The sequence below is a fragment of the Panulirus ornatus genome, chromosome 69, assembly GCF_036320965.1.
Source record: "Panulirus ornatus isolate Po-2019 chromosome 69, ASM3632096v1, whole genome shotgun sequence".
Taxonomy (NCBI): Eukaryota; Metazoa; Arthropoda; class Malacostraca; order Decapoda; family Palinuridae; genus Panulirus; species Panulirus ornatus.
The window spans coordinates 17212009-17233300 of NC_092292.1; the positions used below are offsets into that span (position 1 = coordinate 17212009).

The window sequence follows — 21292 nt, forward strand, 5'->3', positions numbered from 1 at the left end:
ATGGAGAATCTGCCCAAGCGAGCGAAAGGCGGATTCTAAGGAATGGAGTCAAGTGTAAAAGAAAAATGACGTCTTTTCCTACTTCTATAAGAGATTGAGATCCACTCTAGACAAAGGAGAAGGTTAAGTGCATGTGGAGTGTGCGTGTCTGAACTGCCGAAAAAAGCATTTGACACTGTGCCACATAGGAGGGTAGTATAGAAGGTGCATTTTTCAGGTAGGAGTAAGAATGACTCTCCTTCGATGGCTGGAAAATTTTCCAAAAGTGAAAAAGAATAAAGGACATCAGTGGAGCTTTCTGGAGATGTGTTAGGTCTGGAACCATCACCCCTCTTGGAATACGTAAATAATTTGCTACCAGAAGTTCTGGACGTGAACATATCCAGTTACTGCAAAGATCACAAGGAGATAGAGTTATGAAGGTTGCATCAATTCACAAGGGGACCCAGACATACATGATCTGATTCATAGTAGATGTAATTCAACCCTAAAACTACGAAACGGTGAGAGAAGGACTTGACATGAATGTGTTCGAGTAGGTTAAGCCTGTGTAGGATTCTGTACGTGGCAAGGATCTTGAGATCGACAATGTACCGAACCTAATGCCAGACCTCACCTTAGAAAAACTGTAAAGAAGATAAACTGTCTCCCCAGAGGATAATAGAATCGCATCTAAGTTCGTGGATGAGGAAACATTGAGCAAGCGTTTACGTCTTATATCAGACCATAACTCGAAAATGCATCTCAAGTCTGATCACCGAACTTAAAAGACAAAGAACGAGTAAAAGAGGTTCAGACGAGGTCGTCAAAGATGATGCAAGAGTGAAGAATGCTGAGTTACTGAGGGAATAGAGGCCATAAATTTGCCCAACATGGAAGAGAGAGAGTAAGGCGCGTCTTGACAACAATACTTAGATTCCTAAACCAGTTCTTCAAAAGATGTAAAGATGGAACAAGTGGAGGCCATAACAAGAAACTTATAAGAAAAAGAAAGTGCTTTTCTAGTGTATCAGTTGTGGATGAATGAAGTAAAATGAGAGACGAAATTGTGAATGTGACTGTGTGGAAAAAAAATAAAAAAGTTTAAATAGCTGTATGAAGGTAGAAAGTTCAAGATATGGGGGTCCCCCAAATGTAGACTTCCCTCTCTTTACCGTACAAGCTGCTAACTAAACACACACACACACACACACACACACACACACACACACACACACACACACATACACACACAGAAGCACTGTTGTTTTTCTACCACACTGCATTGTTTCCGATGATCATTGTATAGAATTGTACATATTCAACCACTCTGATCATGACATTACCTTCATCGTTTCCACCCCCTATATTCTTATAATTCCCTATACATAATTTATTGTTTTCATATCTTTATATGTATCTCATATATGTCGTTGAATTATAGCCTAAAAGCCACATGCTTATTTCTCTCCCTTTCCCTAATTTTTCTTTCATTCATAGATTACCTTTTTCACTTATAGGTAGGTCTAAGATATTAAGATAGTCTCATCTTTTTTCATTCAGATAGTTCTGAAATATGAAGATATTCATAGTTCCTGCGTTACAGTGCCAGTCACTGATAGAGTCTGGTTGTTTAAAAGCCTTTTCGCAACAATCATCTCACTTTATCAAATGATAATCAATATGCAAATTATATCATTCCACTTCATAGCTTCTAATAAACGAAGAATTCATAATTGCTTATTTCTTTTTTTGTCTACCACTGAAACATATGCTCACCTTTCAGGTCAAATCATCACATCATTAACTCATTCGATGTACGAATATTTAGGTTCGCTTTTTTCCTCTCGATGAACAGCTTTACACCTGACACACTACTTCAGTCCTACACTCTTAATCACTACGTATAGAAGACACAGTTAACAGATGACCAATCGTCCAGGTTTACCTGAGCCGTGGAACAGCGGAGAGAGTGTACATTTTCCCCTCATTCCTATCCAGTCACCAGTAACTTACAGGTAGGAGAGAAAACCGTCTACTGTCTCCTTGAGAGAATCAAATGTTCTGAGGTGAGGTTTGACTCGTATCTTACCCAGAGACACAGTCATGGTCTCTCTATAAGAGTCTGTAGCTGGTACAACGTTGAACACCCTCCTCCTCCTCCTCCTCCTCCTCCTCCTTCTTCTCCTCTTCTTCTTCTTCTTCTTCATCTTCTTCTTATCAGTTCGTCACTATTATTTTTCCCTTCTTCGATCACTGTCCTTTCCCAAGTCACTGTCCCTTCACAGCTCACCCTACTCCCTCAGACGACTCCATCTGTCCCCATTCCCGATGGACAATACATTTTCTTACGTCACTCTACTTTAAACGGGTCAGTTCCCAAGCTCGCCACACTTCATTAGGTCATTATCTTTAGGCCACCATAATTTTATTCTTCCAAGGACACTCTGAGACACTCTGGGACACTCTGTTCCTTATCTTTGCTAAATACAGTTTGTTTTGCTTTCACAAGCCAACGCTACAGCCGAAGCTCTACGTACGTGTTCATGTATCTTGTTTTTCTAAAAGTTATTATGGTTCTCGTAGGTCTGCGATGGTTACTATCTTAGACTACCACTTCGTTCAATCTCCCAGTCCTTTTGGTAACTTTCCCGTGTTATCATTACAGTCTCTGGTTTTAAAATGTCTTCCGTCTATTCATTTATTTTCATACCACTTCCTCAAATCACCCTCACTTCCCCATGTCACCAACAATGTTCACCATTTCTTTCCGAGTACGTTGTCAACTCCACACGTCATAAGGAAGTGAGTATTCATTTTTCTCTCCTCTAAAGCTACCAAATTTTCTCAGATCTCTTCACGTCACTTCTTTGGGTCACTAACTATATCCTTCTTGAGGTCAACACTATTTCCGTAGGTGACTCGAATCATCTATACCACTTTCGAGATCACAACTGCTTTCCTCTTACGTCATTCAGACTTATTCAAATCGTCTATATTCGTTCAGGTCATCGACATAGCCTCATTTCATCTATTTTCTTTCGCTACGCTTTTTGGACACTTTTCCCAAGACATCTTTGTCTCAGGTCATCACTCTTCCCTCGTGTCTTGCCCGCGGATCACCATCAGTTCCCACGAACCATCATCACTTCCTGTGATCACTATCGCATGTCGTGTCACCTCCCCGGGGTCACCATTAGCTGCTCTGGTCATCACTTCTCTCCGAGGCCACACCACTCCTTCTTCGAACAACTTTCTCAACACTGTTTCATTTCTCAGCCACCGTCGCCACGTTCTTGGCTGATCACTGCTTTCATAACTTTTGCAGGACATCAGGACTTCAGTAACTTCACTGAGACACCGTGGCCATCCTGGGAAGTCACCTCCGCTTCCTCAGATGACGCTGGAGAGACCAAGTCAACAGGGTACGATGCAAATGACGGAAGATGATCCTCGCATGAACGTAAGTGGGCCGGAATAAGACCATGTATGAATGCTGTATGAACAAAGGTCATGTCTTGATCATGTATTACCACACCATAAAGGCGAGAGAAGGCACTGATGGGGCCGTAAGAGAGACCCCAAGAACGTAAAAGAGACCATTTGAACTACCACAACAAGATACACCATGGGCGTGAGAGGAGGAGAAGAAGACCATGATAGACCCAAGAACGTAGAGGGACCATGATTATAACGAAGGCATGACTATAAATAAACAGACTGTTGGCGGTGGAAATACAGCCATAACAAGACGATAAACAGACTGTTTTACAACACCGGGAGGAAGGACGCCAATCCCACAGTGAGACGCAGGAGGTAACAAATGAGGTAGTCATAAAAACAATTGAGAGAACATCCGAAGTGAGAAGAGAGGGGTCGTAGATATACTCTGACAAGGCCATACGGAACCATGAAAGATTTATCACCTCCACGGGAGGGTCAGAGGTGCAAGGTAAAGTGGTCACAGAACTGTGAAACGACAGAGAAAGAACCACCACACAGCCGATAGTCCCACGAGAACGGGCGCCTCGAAGACCCGACCAGGTGGGAACCATGAGGAAGACCATGGTGTGACTCTTGAGGTCATGCGATCATGCAGTTGTCATGAAAGAACCGGGATAAAACACGAAAGAAAATAAGACAAGAAAAAAAAGTGCATATCAGAGCCATGAATAGGTCTCTAGGGAGTACTAGGGCTACGGGAGGCCTATCTGTGCCGTGAGGAAACTGAGAGACGACCAAAATAAGACCATCAGAAGAACATCGTTCACGGACTTGAAGCAAAAAGTGGAGGGGGGGTCTATATTTGAACCTTGACTAGAACCTGGGTTTCTGGAGGGCACTGTCGAAGCCAGGAATAGTCCATAAGAAACCACCAGCACCTACAGAGACCCAGGAAGGGATCAGACATGACCATAACACGGTCGAATAGAGACCATCAGAGACCATAATAGGGCTATGAAGATATACGAGATCCTCGCGAAGACCAACACTACCTTTAGAGGGAGAGGAAAAGAAACCCAAAAGAACCACAAAGTCGCCTTGAGAAGACCTCCCGTCGATCACGAGAATGTAACATAGGGAGACCATCTGACCAGGGGAATGCTACGTGAGAACCATGGAATGACCCCAAGGATCATAGATGGACCATAACCAAGCCGTAATAAAGATCCTTAACAGCAGCATCCAGACTATAGTGAAGACATGAGGAGGGGGACGCGCTAGCGGTGGGATGTTGGCAGAAATGTTATTCCCCTGAAACGAAGGTACAACCCTTGAACACAAGGGTACAGCCCTTGAACACGACGATACAGCCCTTGAGCACGACGGTACAGCCCTTGATCACGACAGTGCATCCCTTGAACACGACGGAACAGCCCTTGAACACGACGGTACAGCCCTTGATCACGACGGTACAGCCCTTGATCACGACGGTACAGCCCTTGATCACGACAGTGCATCCCTTGAACACGACGATACAGCCCTTGAACACGACGGTACAGTCCTTGAACACAACGGTACAGGCCTTGAACACTACGGTACAGCCCTTGAGCACACAATACGACGACCCTTTGGGTATGATGACCTGCCCCATAACATAAGAAGGTTCAGGTCAAAGGTTATTCTCTCATACCAAAGACTCTTACCGTCATGCTCGAGGATCGTACCGTCGTCCTCGAAGAACGTACCGTCGTCCTCGAGGATCGTACCGTCGTGCTCGAGGATCGTACCGTCACGCTGAAGGCGAGATTAAAGGACCATGGAGGAGGAAGAGTGAGATAATCTTCAAAGGCCCGTAAGTAGACTCGCATAACTGGACCATGAGAGGACCATAAACACACCATAAAACACCCCATGGAAGGAAGGCCCGTGAATGTAACGCAACAGGGCTTCTTAAAAAAAAAAGATCATCCCCGAACCATCCGGAGGACCACGTCAGACCATATCTTATTTTTACCAACATTGGAAATGTGAGACAGCGCCCCACACAGAAAGAGAGAGGTAAGCGACGTGTGGGTAGCCATAACTGTATAGACGAGAAGATATGGTTGTTAAAGAGGATTTTAAGACTACGAAAATCGAGGGATCTGTGAGGCATTAGGATAGGATCTGCCTTCAACCCCGAGGGAGTGACCAGAACCACCACACGTACGTCTTGGCAGCTTCGGAACCTATAAGTCTCTTCTGTCCGTGACTATAGCTGTCTGTTTATCTGTCTATTTATCTGTCTGCGTGCGTGTTTCCCTGTCAGTGCTTGTCTGTCTGTGGCTACTCTTTGCAGTCAGGGTAGAGGGTGTTTAACTGTGTGTCTGTGTATATAGATAAATTTCTTTTAAACACGTCACTGATTCTTTTTCTTTTCTAATATAATCGTATAGTAGATGATATAGAAAGCTGGGAGTATAGCTAGTATCTGGATCCATGTATCTATCTATCTATATATCTATCACACTGACCCAGAGGCATCTGTCTTTGGGAACCTATCTCACCTGTGGGTCTAAGCACTGATCACCTCGCTCGTGATTAAACAGGTTGACTTTGACGGAAACGACCCAGTTGGGGACGACTGTCCCACCCTTGCCTATGGTATGACCCAGTCGTACGACCCACTCGCATCAGGTCGGGTCAAAGAAACCAGGTCATCATGCCCAAGGGGGGGCGGGGGGGGTCATGGGTTGTCGTACTCAAAGGGGTTGTCGTGTGTAATCACTGGTTCAATCGTCTTCAGTAGATTTCAGTGGGAATTGCTCTGCGTCAGGGATCATAACACAGTTCCCCGCGTCTTGTCGTCCACACATTAGCGTAATGTGGCGGATCCTTCCTGTCTCAGTACTTCCTACAGCTTCCAGAGATATCGTCTCTTATCAGTCCTGGTCAACCAGCGATTACAGCAAGGTTGTTGGATAAGCTCCCTCCCGCCCCCCACAAATAAATATATACAAGGGGACATTTCTTCGTTTCATTCAAGGCTGAATAAAGTTAATTATCCTCCGTTTCTCAATGCTTTATTCTCACGTATCTCAAAAAGAAAAAAAAGATTCATATTCATTATTCAATATTTTATTTAGACCTTCATAGAAAATGCGAGTTTTGAGGTCTTGGACACCCAACCTACGCAATACAGCGTTGAAGTATTGGCGTTAAGCGGGTACGCAATGGAAGGCTTGGGACGCAGGATTTACTACTTCAGTCAAATTTATAATACGCCAGATGAGATCGAAGTAAACCGAAGTCCAATGAGCGAAAGTATATACATTTATTGCATACACATCGCATGATTTATATATATATATACATATACAGCAACGTAAGCCAGTCTTCCTCTGGTGCGTCCGTCGCTTTGCATATACTGATAATCTAATTCTAAGACGTTAGCACTGGAGCATACCCGTAGAACACCTGTTAGAATCCCAAAAGATGACGTCACTGCTTAAAGGTCAAAGGTTAACCGTTTCCCACTCGCATGACACACAAGCCAAAGACGGACTGGCAGCGTTTCCCTCGGCAGACCCTTAGGTGGCGGCTCGCCGCTGCCGGACGCACGAGCAACTCGCCCCCGACCCCCGTGTTTACTCCTGATGGCTTCATTTATATGGCCTGGTGTAGAACCTCTGTTTTGTCGCTCTATAATCATTATGTATATTTATATATATACACAAAGTCCGGTGAATAACCCCCCAGCATTGTGAATGTCCAGTGAATAACCCACCAGCATTGTAAACTGACAGTTAAAAATCCTACATTAAAACAGCCTTTAAGAACACTGCCCAAGCTATAAGGAGCTCCTTCGCCACGACCTTTAGCCATCGCGACTAACAAGACGAAGGAGCAGATATACACAAAGGTACTTCCACAAAGGAGCAGATATACACAAAGGTACTTCCACAAAGGAGCAGATATACACAAAGGTACTTCCACAAAGGAGCAGATATACACAAAGGTACCTCCACAAAGCACTTCGCAACACTGGCTCCAACGCCTGTGGTGGTACAGTGACCATGCTTGTATTTCCTGCAACCAAATGTCTCCTGGTTGACGAGCGAGTCACACGTCACATCACATCATCACTGAGGACGTCACGAGAGTCGAGAGTGACGCTAGAATAAAGCCGATGGTATGAGTACACCCAGATCACCAACACGGTCTGAAAATATTCCCACCCTGGCGAACGATTGTGGACTTCATACCATGGACTACATTTATGTTATCCTCCTCCTCCACCTCCTCCTCCACCTCCTCACTGTCTAGATGACCACCATTGTTTCTGGCGACATAGTACAATGTGGCGACACTCAGGGCTCCGTCTGGAGATGACACGACAAGTAACGCCATACATGTGTGTGTGGTGAAGACGTCCACACATCATACCAAGAGGAAGCTGGGATTATGAACTTCCTCACGACAGAAGATGGTTCATCTGACCCTGAACGTGCAAGGGGAATCCCATGCATTGCTATCAGCCTTTTCACTCAGCCAGCCAGCCAGCAGATCTGGTTAAGGAGAGAGAGAGAGAGAGAGAGAGAGAGAGAGAGAGAGAGAGAGAGAGAGAGAGAGAGAGAGCCGCTCCTTCGCACCGAATAAGAAGAAAAAAACTTTCCCCGGACTCACTACTTTCGCATCCAAGCTAACATAACAGAAGACCTCACCTTTGTTTCACCTTATCCTCCACTCTTCAGAATTTGAAGATACTCAAGAACTGACGCAATTTTCGCCAGAAGGTGAGGAAAGATTCCTGAAAGTATTTCAGTGCAGTTTTATCTGTTCACCGTTGCAAAACCCCGGTATGATATGAAACTTGGGAGAGTTAATTTTCGGTCCCCCACAAGAGATTACAACTACCCTAAAATATTGAGCAAAAAATGGGATCTCGTTAATGCTAGCCATGTTCTGGTCTCCCTTTTCTCATATATATATATATATATATATATATATATATATATATATATATATATATATATATATATATATATATATATATTGTCTTGTATTAGTCCACTTGTGATTAACTGCAAATGACAAATGACCTTCAGTGAGGCTGTATCAACCTCTATTGACAGAGTGGAGTATAGTCTCGTCGAAAAACGTCTCGCTGCAAGGGAGTCCAGTGTTTCCCTGCTGCTGTAAGTAGCGCAGCCTTTGAGCTGCAGGAGCTCCTGGGAAAAAAAGGGGGATCCCCCCCCCCTGGAGTAAAACCAGGACTCTCTTTCAAGAAAGAGATCCTGTAGCAATCATAGATAAATGTATGAATATGTGCTTGTGTATGTGGGACACCTTCAGATCAAGTTAAAGGCTTGGCCACCATACCCAGTGTTTTTAACGTGGTGTTTAACCCGTTACCATCGAACTCAGAGTTAATACTACAATATCTCAATCAATGCTCTCAATAGACGGGTCATTTCTAACGCTCGACCGTACATGACCCATACGACATACTCCAGAGTATAAACTTGACCATAACTTTGTTATATTCGTCCAGTATACTGAGATGTAATTAAGCAAAAGCGACTTTGCTTTCCCCGCCATCCCTTCATAAGGAACTGACCTCAAAGTATTACGTCTTGTCATGCAAGATCCACCTCGGTGTTCAACCCATGTGTCGAACAGGAATCAGATTACATTCCATGGCTCATTCTTCGAGCTCTCCGAAGCACCAAATCCTGGAAAAAAAGAGACACGACCACTATTGTTTCAGAGTACAAACGAAGCATTCGAGACCACACTTCGAAACTTTCCGATGAGTTATGAAGGTTCATATCTGCCTTATGGAGTGTGTGTGTGTGTGTGTGTGTGTAAGAGACAGAGACAGAGACGAGGACGATGGTTGGATGTCTGATATATACGTATTTCTCGGAAATTTCGCAGAGTGCTCCAAGGCCGCGCGTCTCATTACTTCCCAGCGGCAGAAGGAATGTGCTCGTGGGTGAAGGGTGGGAGGGGAGATGTGAGGAGGCGCAGGAAACATAAGAAAACAAGAGCTACAGCGGAGGCAGTGAGAGCCTGGGGCTAGGAAGACTCGTTTGTTATCCTCGTACGTCAGGCAAACATATGTACGTGAAAACAAGTTTTCCTGCCTCACGGTAGGTGTCGGTGGGACTGCGGTGTGTGATGTGGATTTGAGCGTTGGTTGATACATAGACGGATAGAAAGGCTGATCATTTACTATAGAAATAGATAGATGGAAAAAATGGTTGATCGACTGACTATAAGGAAGTAATGTATCTTATCTCTCTTTGCTTCGGGAGAACAAGGCTGATGTTTCGCAACTGTACTAAATATAAAAGAAAATTGATATTACATGACGTGTTTTGTGAGAGGGTGAGGAGGGATGTGTCCTGTCACTCACTTCCCCAAAAAACACCTGATATTTTTACGCGGTCAAGTTTCCTTCACGTTGTCAAGGTTGACTGATGGCTGCACTATAACCTAAGTAAACAGTTATGTTCAAACTCTCGGCAAGATGTATATATTTATAGTAAACTGTGATGGATGGTGAGGGATGGTGGTGGTGCCTCCGGTAAAGTATGATATTCAACAAAATCTTGAGAATCTGCGAAATTTTAAGGAAAAGACGATAAAGGTAGAGAATGAGTTGAAAAATTGTGACGTATGTATTTTCTTTGTTGCTTGGACGCTGACCGTCTCTCTCTCTCTCTCTCTCTCTCTCTCTCTCTCTCTCTCTCTCTCTCTCTCTCTCTCTCTCTCTGAGCATACAGGACTCGCGCATATATACAAACACACACACACACACACACACACACACACACACACACAAGCACATTCATGCAAGATATTGTCGTTAGAGATGTGTAAATGTTGAGGTCTCTGTCGAGACAAATGTCACAGGTAATATAAAAGATATTTATTTTCTTTTCAGTATGGAAGAACTTGTCTTGGTGATGATCGTCCGCCATAATATCACCTGGAACAGCTTGTATGGTGGCTACGATTCAGAGGTAAGGTGTGTACACCCACTGCTTCTTCATTTTATTACCTCACAATTAATCATGCATTACATACATGTTTACGAAGGCATTAGGTGCGGTTACAGAACATGAGCTACTGTCTATACGTGTAGATGTAGAAAGTAGATTGCCCCCGTAGATGTGTTCACTCCACTATTCTGGTGCAGGATGGACCATAGGGTGAATAAGATGATTGGTTTTATGGACAGATCAATACATCAACTTGCAAGAAATATCCTGTATATACCTTATATATATATATATATATATATATATATATATATATATATATATATATATATATATATATATATATATATCACATTTCCTTCAGAAAATCATCGTGGTTTTAGACTCCATCTTAATTCGACAGTAAAACTGGGATTTGGACACGTTCGTTATAAAGTAATGGTGAAAGACACGATCTGCGTCCTGGATATAGTAATCCAAAAAATTTCAAAGCTAGGGAAAAAGAAATAACCCTGCACGACACGACGCCACTGCCCACCTGGATAGGGTGGTGGGTCGTGAGATACACGTACTTCGGTGGAGTTAGCGAGTTCGATGTCCTCTCGTCCGGAGTGTCTTTCCGATATGCAGGCAGTGGTCACTCCCTACAGTGTGGTGGTACTGCCACTGTGGCTTTCGAACTACTAATCCTCCTCGTATGTTATGTCTCCCGGGCTCACAGGGGTAAAGATCTCTCATAGATATTTGTAAACAATGACTTCGTGACAGTGTTGCTTTCATGCTTCCATTGGCGTTCGTTAACGCGTTTCACATAGCGGTAGCGTTCGGGTAGCTGATGCTGCTGCTGCCGTTCGGTCGAAGACATTCCAGGAACTGTTGTCCCCCGCTGGCTGAGGGCTGTTTGTTCATAACCAAGTCGAACTGGGAGAACTGGACGAGCAGCACCACCTGCGTCAGGCAGTATTGCAGTACCTGCGGGAGGAAGAGAAGGTGTCGGAGTCGATGAAAAGGTAGAAGAATGACGTAGATTATCCAGAAAAGGAATCCAGTTTCTCCTGGAAGAATTTGAGGCATTCGGTCCTAAACTGGAACACAAGTTTTGGCCCCAATTTTTACGTGAACTGTGAAATCTGGGATTATTAACAAGATTATGTCAATAAGATATAAACCAGTCTGGGCCACTGGGGTCATAGATGCATGATACAGTACATGAACCCAGCCATAGGTGGAGTAATAATCCAGGGTCATATATGTAGTGGAGGAGTATATGGTCATGATCACCTGAAGATGGTGTTCATGACTTGTCTGTTGGTGGTTATAACTTCATGTTGATGGCCTTGATGATCCTTGCAATTGAACAGCCACAAAAGCCCAAATAACGAACCAATTACGGACGAAAGGAGAGGTTGATCCATCTATAGTTACGGATCAGGTCAAAGGTCAGTCTATCATACGTAGCCGTCGCACCGTCGTGGTCAGGAGGTCACAGTCCTGAGTCGTGGCGTAGATAACCATGTTCGACTTACAGACCAAAAGCCGAGGAGTGTCAGGTCGAGGTACTCAGAGAGCGTGAAGATGACTGGGGCGGTGTCCAGGTCGCGCCGGATACCGCTGACCTGAGGACGAAGGAGAGACATTTGATCCAGAGTTTCGACACACACACACACACACACACACACACACACACACACACACACACACACACACACACATTTCTCGTCTCCTTTAGCTGTCGAAAGGAAGTAGTTTTCAGCCTCGAAATAAGAATCTCTGTTTGTGGCAAAGGGTCGTGAAGGCATTGCTTGCCGTAGTTCAAAAGCACAAGACGAACCTTTCTTGGAGAGGCACACGGAAACAACATTCTATCACAGATACTACAGAAAATTCCCTATTTGGGGAAAGGAAAAAAAAAATCCTTCAACGGGCCGTTGTATAAACTCTTTCAAGAGAATATTTAGAAACTTTACAAAAAAAAAGTCCCTTAGAGAGAGAGAGAGAGAGAGAGAGAGAGAGAGAGAGAGAGAGAGAGAGAGAGAGAGAGAGAGAGAAATGTCTTAGAACAATGTCTTAGATTCCAGCACCGTGGAAGAACAAATGAATCTTTGGAGAGGTTATTCAAGCAATCTTTTCCCTGCATGGCCATGCTCGGCGCTTGCCACCCACCTCACGAGTAAACTCGTTGTCTGCACCGACACCCTGCAGGAGACACACCGTCGCCCCTGCCTGGAAATAAAGAGGGAAAAAAATAATCAGGGAAAAGATCGGAATACACTGCTATAGTGAAATAGATCATCCTGGCTAAAAAAAAAGAAAGAAATGAGACTGGCATAGACACGAGAAAATAAATCAGGAGTAGATCAATATATACATAGCGAATAAATCATAAGATTTATATTGAAGTACCTTTTAAGATTGAGAAATTCGAGTAAGGGGAACTGAAACTCAGAATGAGTTTCATTCGTGGGGAATACTGCAGAAGGAATCAGATATGTCAATAGGGCCTCAAGAAATCCCTAAGCGCGTCAAGTATTTTCTTGTGGAATTCACCCCGTGATGTTTGTACATGTTGGCTTTATAAACACGATTAAGTGTCTGAACGATAATTTGGGATTTAGACTTTGATCGCCAGGGTACTTAAGACCGTCAACGTCAAGTTATAACTGATAGAAAAAATCTTGTACATAATGTTCAAGTGTTCAGAACAATTCCAAGACCATGAACGTACACTCCCTCCCTTCGTAAGAGCGTTTATGGTACCTATAATTATCTCTGACACCTGAAGAAGGTGTTTAAGATTATATGCGCCCTCCACTTACCGTCTTGAAGCACATGTGGCCTAAGACGAAGGTAGTGAAGACTTGTAAGGCAGCGCTGAAACAGAAGGCGGAGATCAGGAAGTTATTCATCCCTGGGAACTCCGTCGTGGAGATGAGGGTGAGGGAGGCCAGGCCGTAGCAGATGGATAGCATGGACATTGATATCTGCCCTAACCATCCTTTCGCGAGCATTTCTTCCGTCCCCAAACAGAGCCTCCTGGAAAGAAACTGTGATTCAGGTGTCCAGGTAAAGTATCTAAGGTGTATGTTTCGCTATAGACGTAGAAAACAATGTCCTCGGGTCTTACATTCATCTATTTTACAGTCAGAGATCTGTGTGTCTCTGTCCAATAACTTTTTTTTTTCCCAAGAAAAAGATAGATTTAAGTGATCTGGAACACGAGTTGCAAGCTGGACCAAGATGACAAAAGGGGATCCTTCAGGGCTCAGTGCTGTGGCCTGCACCCTCCTTCATCTTCGTAGATGATTTACCCAGTGAGGTGGACTCGAACCACAACATGTCTTGCTGACGATGCTACAGTAATGGAAATGAGCGGAAGCAACAGAGACTGCGAGACACTACAGAGAGAACTTTACGAAACAAAGCTATGGTCATATGAATGGCTGAATCACTACGTATGGAAAACGTGGTTGTAATGTACCGTGTCCCGTAGACCACGTACTATAGAGCACCTACCACGTACCTGACCTCCATGAGGACCTTCCTGGAAGCGCGAAGACCCTCTAGATCAGTGGCGTGGAATGCCTCGGACACTCTAAGATTGGCAGCCTCCAGTTGCTCTAAGTGGTAGGCTAAGAGAACCCAAGACATGGACAGCATGACGTTCCCCATGGCCTTGCCATGCACTACCATAACCTGAGAACGTAGTAATGGAGTATGGCTTATATTCAAAGGTAACGAAGGTGTGTTCATGGTAGATTCAAGGTTATGTTCACAAAATATGTGGAAGGGTAGAGACATATTACTTCATACCTGAACAAAGACTTACTATAATGAGTATGAAGCTGGGTACGTCTGTGAACGGAGATGTCCTTCTCGTGACTTCGACGTGGACGGCCAGGTTCAGAAGGCTGGAGCCCAGGCCCAGCACCAGTGCCAGGCGAGGTCGGATGCCCCTGGTGGGGTTGGTTCTCTGGTGTTCCTCCAAGGCACTCAGATGAGTCTCAAGACGTCGCCTATCATGCACCAACACCCACCACCAGATCATGTACTCCCCTGGCATAGAGGGGCACGTATGAACCCTACATCTCTCTATGTCTCTCCTGTCTCTAGGCCTTCGAAGGGTACCCCATGCACGTTATATACACAGTGAAAGCAAAATGTCCCATAGGTTCTGATTTCTTTTAAGGTTCAGTTCCCCGAAAATACGTGAAAACACAATTGTGAGCTTGAGAATCTGTGAAGCCTAATGGACGACAATTTGAAAAGTACGTGTAAAGCGAACGATTGGCAATTTCATGCCCGAGAGTTGACTAAAACTTCAATTTGCCATTATTTAGGCAAGATCTTTCTGGGTGTGCAATGAAGTCTCTAGTTAAGGAGTCGTCATCGAGATGAGACCTCAAATGAAACATGAAAAACGGCTAAAAAAAATTAAGAAGTAAAGAGGAAAGGATAATTGACAGCTTCTAAAGGCGGTGGGAAACCTGCTCTTTTGAAAGGAGCTGGTTTTAGGTCTTAGGTATGATATGAAAAGGCCCAGAGTCCTAAAGGTTAACGGTGTACGGAAAGAAACAAACGTCACAACGGCCTTGTGTTGCTACAGAATAATCATATGATCTAGAATCATCCTGGATATCAAATGGTCTTGCTAAAGGCGTAGGAAAGAATCTACTTCTCTGCATATAAAAAGAGAGAGAGCCAACATTGCAGCATAGGATGAGATGAAGTATATATATATATATATATATATATATATATATATATATATATATATATATATATATATATATATATATATATATATATATATATTCCCGTGTTCGTAAACTTACCATCAATATACCCGGCAGCTAGCCAGTACAGCATTCGCATAGTGGCCACCATACGGCCCCACATTGTCATCATCAGGGCTGGGGAAACACCACAAGATCGTCATCAACAAAACAAAGTTAAAGTTAAAACAACAGTGTGATGTCAGGAACTCCCACAAATCATATACTCAAAAGCAAGAGAGTAAAGGTGAATCGGACACAATGACAATCGATTGGGAGACACTCGGAAGTAAACTACTAAAGCAAGACGAGTGAATATCTTGAAAATGATAGAAGAATTAAAACCTGCAAGCAGGAAGGAACATAGGGAGACCTAAGCTATCGCTAGTGTAAACTGTGACAACGAATATTCAGGGTGTTGTTAAGACAATCACCACTGCAGTTTAAGGTAGCAGATCGCAGCAATTACTTAGGTTACCCATTCAAATTTTGTTTTCTTATATGACTCCTACAGAGAAAATGAAATGTAAGGGTAAACTAAACTTTTATTATCATGCAAGGAATTTTTTTTCTTTTTCATCTAAACTGCCACTTTCTTGTACAAGTCGTTTCATTTATACAGGTAGATGTTACCATTTACTCTATCATTCACTTCAATTAATGTTTTATTTGAACATCCAAAGTATGCGTTGTGGGAATCAATGGTTATGACGTTCCAGATGTCAGATGTCAAGACCCGTACATACACAACGCACAGAAGATTCCGTATTCATCCTGTACTAGAAAGCTGTTCATTTATGACAAGAAGTGACATACTCACAGTGGCGTATCTAGGGGAAATATAGCGCCTATGGCAAGCACTGAAATTGCGCCCTTGGCTTGATTAAAAATGTACATACAGTGGATGTATATAAAAATATATACATTGTAATTATAAACTGTTGAAGAGTTAAGGCCAAACTTAAATTCATATAACTCTTCAAGACTTAAAGGTAAAGACTTATTTGATCAAAATTGTAGCGTAGAAGCTGCAATGCAAATGATAGCAGCAAAATATTACTATAGTTGAAAAGTAGGCGAGTTTCTTTTGTATATCACAAAACCAAACCGTTGAGAATGTCAATCGGGTTGCATATGTCAAAATACAAATCTGTTGAGAGGCGTCTCTCTTCAAGTGGCGCCTAGGGCACCTGCCCTACCTGCTACACCCTAGATACGCCACTGTATACTCACTCATTCACGATGAAACGTCCCATATACATCATTCATTAATTTGATATCTCGAAAAAATAAGACCGTCATATTCTTAGTCATATGTATAAGTTTTTGAGTATGAGACTATTTATATGTATGAAAAAAGTAAGACAATGAAGTACTGTTTAATTAGATATTACCTGTAATAACCAGAGTAGCTCATTGCTTCCACTTTACATATTGCCAGACATTTGTGAATGCATCTGAAGACAACGAGAAAGTTTTATGAATCTTCGAGTAATTTTATACATAGTATCTTGACTCCTCACAGGATATGTTATATTCTTTTCTCTTATTTCCAACTGAATTTTCTCAGTTGATAATGATGAATTCGAGGGTTTATGCGGTATAAAACTACCATCATTGCTATGAAAACTTTTTTGTTACGTTGGAAAACATAGTGCGCTTTGAAACGGTGGTTCCGTCGAGAAATGTCTAATTTGATGTAAAGGTGTAGTAACAGCTACACATGTTAGATACGAACTTAGTGCTTTACTCCATATATTTGCAAATCTAACGTAAAAGCTACCGATCTTATGTAACTTTGTCTATGTTTAGAATGAGGTAGTATTTTGCGTAGGGAGATTACGTAAAATAATATACAATTAAAGAGCGTAATCAGTGCATTTTCTTAGTATCAGTAAGGTGATGTTTAGTGCCAAGAATACAGCGACATTTTACGGTGCGCTGCCCAACTAAGACGTATACAAAAGAAAATGGTATTGGATTTCATTACAGAAAACTGCTTTTTTTCAATGGGTAACTATAATATTGACTGTTTCGCTGAGGTAGGAATTTTGATTACCATTTTTCTAGAGTAAAACTGAAATAGAATGATGCCTAAAGTGTATTTATTTGAAAGGAAAAATTTTTCTTTGCCATATAACATTTTCACGTAGCAGCTTGGCTTTGAAAGACAACGAGACAAGTACATAATTTTCCGAAACTAATATTGCTGGAGTACATAGTTATATCCACAAAATGTTTAGCACGCTGTTCACATTTGATATGAAAAAGACACCAACACGTAAGGAGATGCGTTAATCCAGAAATGAAGCGGCAGAACCTGCAGTACGTAAGTTTGCGTCCCGGAGACGAACATACACAACAGGAGTAAACGTAGTTCATGATATATAGTCAAAAGAGAGCACTACTTGACCCAGGCCTCTCCACTAAGTATGTATTTTGATCGATCATCCTCATATCAAATCTAGAATTACATGAAAGAAGTTTCCTTGTTCTTTTCTTAGTCGTTTTATCTCGTAACAACGAAGCAGTACTGTTACATTTATTCGTTCATAATACGTTTTTCTGCGCTATAATATGAATCAATGGTTTAAGAATCTAACCACAGGATTTTTTGTTGTTTTTTACAGGGGAACGTATGAAATTTCATATTATTCAGCTTTTTGGTCCCCCTGAAGCCACTAAGGTTTTACGAAGGAAACATAAATTACAGACATTTTTTCCTTGACCGTGGCGCTCCTAGCATCGCGCGGCTCAACTAAAATGGGCCTTGATGCTTCTTCGGAACAAGTGAATTTTACAGGACTTGCAATTCTTTGCATTTTTGCAACAGATTATCACAGTTGCGTATTTGGCTCGTTTACCTAGGTTGGTAAAACAAATATACGTAGATAATGGTCTCTGTTTAACACCCGTTACCTATCTCAGTTAGCATTAATAGCGCTATCACTTGAGGTAAATAAATGTGTCTTCGACAAAGCTGTGTCGTATTTATCTCGCCCGTTTATTGAGAGAGATAAATCAGGGACTGAGATCCTCCACTGAAGAACTGTATGTGTGGAATAGAAATGGTCGAGATGACTAAATAGTTCTTACAGAGACCCAGAGCGACGTATCCTAGCACGAGTATGGTGACCCAGAGAGCGGCCACGGCTGAGTGAAGGCTGCACCACACAAAGCGATACGGCGGGGAGGGAGACCCCAGACGGGTGGGTTGTGTCTTCCTGTGCTTGCCTCCGTCCATCACTCCCAGAGGCAGCCAAGACGAGTCTAGGGGGGACAAGAAACTTTCATTACACTCACGTCATTCTAAAAACCTGGCGCTACTTATCGTAATATACTGCCAGACCTTATTACGCTGTGTATTGAAACACAAAATGTTTATGATTCGTAGACTTATCTAAATCTTACATTTATCAGGACTGAACGACCAGGCTTCTTCACTTACCCCTGGCTGGGACTACGGCAGGCGCGGGAGGCATCCTGCTGAAGGGGAAGACCCCTAGTATCGCACCCACCCAAGCAAGGGGCTTCAGGAGCGCGACGACAGACCTTGACGAAGGCGCTGCTGGTGACGACGCCGCCGCGAACCACATCGCCTGCAACAAAACCACATCTCAAGCTGCCGTCACATCGTTACGATACCATGTTCTCTCGTGCTGCTGTACGCATTTTTTTCCCCCGTTCTTTTGTGCCGTAGTTATTTCATTATGACGTAGGATGCTGTGGATTTCTCTGTGATTTCTTTTTACGATCCTGTCTTGTATGATCCATTTTCCTTAACTTTATGACTTTGAATGACTGTCTTTGTCTCGGTCTGAATTCGTAATACACACAAAGAATCGTTCTGTTCACTAAAACTTTCTCACGCATCGAATTAATACAATTACACCTTTTGTCAAATCTGATATAGTGACGCACATCTTAAGGCCCTCTGGTTTTATTATCTTTATTACTGAAGTTCAACCTTTATTAGATTGGCAGTATTAGATAAGAACTCTAACTTATAGGAAATAGTCAAGAGAATAATAAAACCTTTAATACAAGAGACACAACTTACACCACGTAATGCTGAGTCGTGAGACGCAACCAACACAGCCGCTTTTATCAACTACAACCTCACCAGTCAATATAGCGTCCCCTGTGGCGAGTAATAGCGGATTTAACACTGCCTTTAAGAACCCAGCTTACACCACAGGCACTTGTTATGGTGTACTGCAGCCGTATTCTTCAGCGGGCTCGCCCGCTGTCTTAGAAGCTCGCCAGAACATAGAAGGGTAACTTAATCGTATTGACCCACGCCTGAGCCAAGGGAGGCAAGTCAACACGTCGGCTTGCTGACCAAACTGTTTCTCATGACATAACGAGTTGGCGAAATGAATTATTCACATGGCGATCATACATTCATCGACTACGCCTTCCGGGCGTTGAAGTAATAGGCTTTGGCCGAAGGTTGTGGGAGAAACGGTCTAGATTACTACGTAAATCACCCAGACATGTTGGCGATTGTCTTGTTGAAGCGAATGAGTTTTTTTCTGACTTAAAGATGCAGGTTTAGACACGGTGAATGAAGGATCATGGACTTCGTAAATCCATCTTGTTCCTTTTTATTGGAATTAGTGATTAGTCTTAGTGCCTGCTCAGCTTATCTGAGGTGGCAAAACGAAAGCAGAAACTTGTTTTCCAAATACTCCATGACTATTTGGCGTATTTCATTATTCCGAGATTAGTCTTTTACTAACTGAATATCTATGAATTCTGTAATCCGCTTTTTCAGTGGAAAAACGTATCTTCTAAAGTTATCTGAAGAGGTAAGCATTTATTTCGTGACATTAATAAATATGGTTTCAATATCTTTGTAATAATATGATTGTAAAGTTCCCGGTATGTCCTTGGAGTTTCTGTCAGCTAGAAAGATGGAGTGATAAAATTGATTTACATTGTGTGTGTGTGAGAGAGAGAGAGAGAGAGAGAGAGAGAGAGAGAGAGAGAGAGAGAGAGAGAGAGAGAGAGAGAGAGAGACTTGGCTGGTGGGAAGTAAGTTTTCAGTTATTAAACCTGGGTTGCGAGTCCGTAGACTATTTCCGTGTTTGTGAAACGTGGGTCGGTATGTCCGTAGACTGTATGTTTGGTCAAACATGATTGTTGCAATGCCTTAGAGTTGTGAAACTGGCTGTGAACTATAGGTTGTTGTAATAAACTCTTCCTGTTTGTGAAGTTTGTAAGTCCGGCAGTTTCATACAGACATAATTAATCTATACAGTGACGCAGAGTAAATAATTACTTGCATATTTTAGCCTCTCAGTTGGCGTCTTCAAATATTAGTTGCGGTAATGCGGTCTGAATTATTACCATTGTAATTGTTGTTATTCATTATCATGATCGTTATAGATTTCTATTTCAACAGTTTATCCAATCGACAACTTATCAATTTAAACTAGGAGTCATTTCTAAATGCACAATGGTGTGAACGGCAACAGCAATGACGGGAATGAATTATGTACATGTGTATATATGTATATGTCTGTGTATGTATATATATACATATATGTATACGTTGAAATGTATACGTATGTATATGTGCGTGTGTGTGGACGTGTATGTATATTCATGTGTATGGGTTGGGCCATTCTTTCGTGTTTCCTTGCGCTACCTCGCTAACGCGGGAGACAGCGACAAAGTATAATGATATATATATATATATATATATATATATATATATATATATATATATATATATATATATATATATATATATATATAATTTCAGTCAAGTAAAAATATTTTCAGAATAGTAAAGTTATCATAAGGAAAGTAAGTTTCCAAAATACTGTGAGAGGACATAGTATTGGTATCGTGTAATATCCTTATGTGTTTGTAATTATGATAAAAAGCTGTCCCATTTTTTTTATATCTTCCAGCAATGACGAATGAAGATTGATTGAAAGGCCTGTGACCGACAGATTTCCTTGTCTATCTCGCGTATGGTGAGAAAGGTATGTAAAATGTCTTATTTCTCAGCAGTAACTGTAGATTCTCAGGTTGTCCTGGTTAAGTCAGTTCCTGGGGGTAAGTTAGATTCTTTAAGTCCGTGGGTAAAGTTAGGTT

At 42.3% G+C, this 21292-nt stretch overlaps 1 protein-coding gene across 1 annotated transcript in view; it reads right to left on the minus strand.

The window, feature by feature from the left end:
• The window catches only part of LOC139747658 (glutamate receptor ionotropic, NMDA 3A-like), a 172017-nt gene extending 165046 nt beyond the window's left edge, over positions 1-6971 (minus strand). Inside the window, exon 1 of the mRNA XM_071660223.1 lies at positions 6869-6971. The gene's annotated coding sequence lies outside the window, so the exon portion shown is untranslated. The remainder of the gene's footprint in view (positions 1-6868) is intronic.
• Positions 6972-21292: the final 14321 nt, after the last annotated feature.